The sequence below is a fragment of the Platichthys flesus genome, chromosome 6 (genome assembly GCF_949316205.1).
Source record: "Platichthys flesus chromosome 6, fPlaFle2.1, whole genome shotgun sequence".
NCBI classification, from domain to species: domain Eukaryota; kingdom Metazoa; phylum Chordata; class Actinopteri; order Pleuronectiformes; family Pleuronectidae; genus Platichthys; species Platichthys flesus.
The window spans coordinates 22,843,360-22,848,419 of NC_084950.1; positions in this window are offsets into that span (position 1 = coordinate 22,843,360).

The following is a 5,060-nucleotide window of genomic DNA, read 5'->3' on the forward strand; positions in this document are numbered from 1 at the left end:
ACCAATTTGAAAATGAGAGGAGAGAGGGGTGTTGCTTTAGACAAACTACAATCACTCCCTGTAGTGTGGATAATGTGACGAAGATGGTGAACGAACAGAGATAAACATACCAGTTAAGCTTGCTCTCACATTAAATGCGTTTATGATTAGGGTTATGGTTCGCTACGAGGCTAATATGTCGTTGCTAAGACAAAATGGTTCGGTCCGATGTGGCAGCAGGAATGCAGCTCTGCGGAGGGAAAGGGAGGAGTGACGTAGAAAGGGAGGGGCCAGATGGTGGCTGTGGAAACCTTGATAAATAATTTATTAAAAACTGAATATGTATATTCATTGTAGTATATGAAATATGATAGTATCGGAATAAATTATTCTGTACATATAATGGTTTTGTTAAGGGATTTTTTTTTATATTCTGATGACATAAGAAATAATAACAAGTCTCCATTTATCCAGACAGACTGCACATACTTATTATAAAACAAAATGATAATTATACATAACAGCTCAATTGTAGCAAAACTAAATTTAAGTAAAAAGAAAACACATGTTTATAATTCCCATGATTTACTGTGACTTGTACAGACAAGGATGTGTTGCTGAGGAAACAGAGGCATGGCCCCGCAGAAACCCTGGAACAATTTCTTTTTTTTCTCAAATACTCAGTATTAGAATCATTAACCAATTACTGATTATTTAAATTGTACACTTCTTTACCACAATCTTCCATATTTTACACAAATAAGTCAGTTTGGTACCTTGTTGTACAGAAATTACAGCAAGTTGAAAAAATAGGCCTTAAATATAACTTTTTTAACTTTTTTAACTTTTGTTTGTAATCAACTCCTAATTACTGATTATCCTGATACTAAAGAGGGACATGTTTAATCCCAAATGTCCTCTTTTGGGACATTGTATGGGTCATTGTATAGGTGGATGTTCTAAAAGGGGAACAATGGAGTGTAGGTTGACCACCTCTGTCGTCAAGAAGACACCTACTCCTGAGGTGCAAAATTCATCCTTTAAGTTGTGGTTTGGTTTCCACTTGTTGCCGAGAAAATGATCTACTTCATTAGCTTTTACACAAGATAGTCTCTGACTAACTAAAAAAAATTGTTATCATGTTGCGAATTTAAAATGCTATAGCCAGAATACCAACACATGAGCTGCTCTTAAGGTCCATAACGCGGAAGGCAAATGCAGCGGGTTCATCATTATGAATTTGACTTTTCACAAACAAGAAGTCAGGTGATCCAACAATATAAAGATAAACCCTAAGCTCCTTTTCCTTTTCATGTATTTTTATGCGGTTCTTGTCCATTTCCCAACACCCTGTTATCCTTTCAACATTAAATGTAATCTTTCGTGATTTGATGTTTGCTTGTTTTTATAAAGTTTTTGCAGGATGTCCTTGCAAGAACGAGAATAACAACTCTCATTTTCTAATCATAGAGCAAATTTGCATATGTATCAGATTGTGTTGGGTTAGGGCTAGGGTCTGACAGTGGCCAACTACTGGTGCAACTGGTAATTTGTGAATAACTGTGGAGATTTCAGTCTGTCATTGTACCGTATCTGTTTGGTCCCGATCAATTGACACGTCCCACCTCTCCCCAAATCCCATCTGTTTACTCCATAACCACCACCCCAGCATGGAACACGAAAGACATGCAGACATCTCTACATTAAAGAAACACATAATTGCTGTTCTGTCATAACAAACTTCAATCAACTTATTTGATCTTAAATCAAAGCAAATAAATGAAGGCGAAGGTTGTGATGGCACTGGTGGCAGATGGACAGACGGCAGCGGAGGTGGGCTTCCCGCAGGTCTCACCCGCCTGCTGCAGGGTTAAAGCCTGTCAGCGGCATTAACAACTAATTCTAATCTGTAGACCAGCTGGTTCTTCAATCTACTGTATGAAACACTGAGCAGAGGCCAAACAGGTGGAGTTAAAGTACCTTATAAGAATATTAGAGAACTTGTATTTCGAGACTGACATCCTTCTAATGTTTCTAGAACTTGCAGTGTTCATAACATCTGCAAGCTAAAGATGTTGGATTTAACAAACTGCACCTGAGCCTTTCCAGGTCGGAATCAAAAAGTTTGTCTTGATGGTGATCATCAACACAGATTATCTCAAAAAGGTTTCTTCCTCTACAGGGCAGCAATGGTATCTGGAAATGTAAGGATTAACTGACTATAGACTGCTCTTAAGGTCCATATCTTTAGCCACATCTGTTGCCTATATATCACATTGAAATAGCAAGATGCATTTCAATTCAAAGTCTAATAGTAAGACTCATGTCCCCAGAAAATGAATCCCACTGACATTAATGATCCTCTCAGCTGCTTGTGTCTCTTAGCATGCTAACATGGTAAACTGAGACAGTGAAAATGGCTAATGTTACACCTTGTAACATAACATCGCTATTACTAGTCTCACAGAATGGACTGTACGTTCCCAATCGTGCTATCTTTTCTTGACTGAAATGGTGAAAATAAATTATTATAATGCTGAGGCAGGGCAATTCAAAGTGCTTTACGTAATGCATTAAAACATATAAAAAGGAAAATTGCAAATGCTGGTCAAATGTTAATTAGTACAGAATAAACCGAATGTAAAAATGTCCTTAAAATAAGAATGGTAAATGGCTTTGTATTTATATAGAGCTTTTCTAGTCTTCATGACCACTCACAGTGCTTTAGAGTACAGGTTTACATTCACCCATTCACACAAACATTCATTCATACAGTGCATCAATTCGCAGCACTTTTTTATTCTATGGGGGGCCGTTCGGGCCATTCAGGGGTTCAGCATCTTGCCCAAGGCCACTTCGGCATGCAGTTGGGTCAGACTGGGGATCGAACTGCCGACCTTCAGGTTGGAGGACGACCACTCTACCCCTCAGCCAATCCCTGTGGCATTATAAGAATAGAGAAATGAATTGAGGAAAAGATATTCATGTGAGTAAAGGTTGTCAAATACATTGCAAAAAGAGTTCTGACTTATTTTGTCTTGTTTCACACATACCTGTGAACGCCAGTTTATCCCAATCTACACCGATGGTGAAGGGTAGATGGGGGATATAATATGATAATATATGGTTTATATTATTAAAATATATATGATATTAAAATAAAATGATGGCTGTATTGTATTCTAGTCTATATTTGCTCCTGTAGGGAATACAAGACAGTAAAGCTTTTAATGTTTTTGTGTTTATGCTGTAAATAATAAAATCAAAATCTGTACATTCCAAGGAAAATTCATTTTACAGCAGTGGTGTCAAGAAATTAACGTGACTACCAGGCTCTCCCTGCCGATGGTTAGTACACATTTACTTAATAGCCATTGCTAACCTTCAGTACTACAGTAAGAATAGACACAATAAGAGAGGGACAAACACAAAGGCAGTTAGTTTAAGTACTTTATCACTGAGTAAAGTGCGGTAAATTAAATGCGCAGTCAGACTTGTAAAGATGTCTTTAGTCACAAATTAAAAAATACTATATGCATTGTATCTTTTCTAAGATTATTACATTGTCCCAGTTTAATTTGTCAAACCATCAATTATTTAACAGAAAGATCATCATTATATCAAAGCTATTCATGTATTTCTTAAATGACACCACTAGATGGCAGACGAAACTCGGCTGTCAAACCTCAGCTTCCATCTGATTTCACACAAACCCCAGCTGGGGGAACCCATCAATGTTACAGGGTCAAATAAAAGGCACCAAGAACAAACAGTTTATGTATGGTTACTACAACAGCAGATACATCCTGGTCAAACTAAGACTTTGCATCCAAAAAAAAAAAAGTAAAATACTGAACAAAATCTGGTTATTCAGTAATGAAGTTACGTTTATTCAGGCTAGAACAATAATGCAAAAATAAACTGATCACAATGAGCATATTTTCTGGGAAAATAAATAATTCAGGAGAAAATTTGTCTAGAACCTAATCTTAATAAATTCATCAGCTTAAAGTGACATTTGCACAACAATATCTAAATCTTGCCCACTTTCTGCACCAGTGTTTAATAAACGATTATGTGAGGCTGGAATAACCTTTAAACTGCTTTTTAAGCCACAGTGGTCATTCTTTAAATCCTGAAGTCAAAAAGAAAGAAAAACAGAAGCACGCCAACAACGACTAAATCCTTAAATGTCTCATATTGTTTTGTCAATATTCACTGTACAGATTGTGTGTGTGGTCTACAGTCTTGTCTCACAGGAGATTGGTTATTTTTGGGACAGTTTCAGAGGTTGTGTTGTTCATTTAAAATCAAGTTTTTTTATTCAACCAGGGAGACTCTTTTACTTACAAAGACAAACACAATTACTTATGTGTTCATATTAATAGATGATCACATATAAGCTTTAAGTAATTAAAAATAACTAAATCCACTTGGACTCACAATCCCCTGAACTCTGAAGAATGATGAAATTAAATGTGACATGATAATATTTTTACAATAATTTAGATTACACTCTGACCGGATTCGGGTGAGTGAGAGGAAATTAAGGTGTTTGTGTAGACAAGTGTTAGCGTCGTAAACTTGACCGTTCGTGTACTTACTTGTAGGTACCACGCTTGTTATTGGAGGATTCTAGTAGAGGGCACATCCGTGTATTCACAGGTGTAATGTCAGGCACGTAAATCAGACACATTGTGAATACGCTGCATTTATGTCCTTTCTGTTGCTGATTACTTTTCCTGATGACCCACTAACACTGTCAAGGACTCGGTAAAGCCCTGACTGTTATTTGGGTACTATATCTTGTAAACGTGTTTTCTATGTATGACCAAATACGAGTAAGCATGACCGAGATTTAAAAGCGAAAAGCTTAGCAAGGCCACACATCAAACTCTGCAACTTGTTGAAAACCAGCATGCAGCTGAGTGAATATTCAGACATGTGTCAGAAGATGATGAGACAGCTATTGTATCGTTACAGTCTCAAATTCTATTGGATTTACGCGAAACCCTGAAACTCCAAAAGTGTTTTGTGGACTCAAGCACTTCATCCAACTCTCCATCAGCATTGTGGTGAAT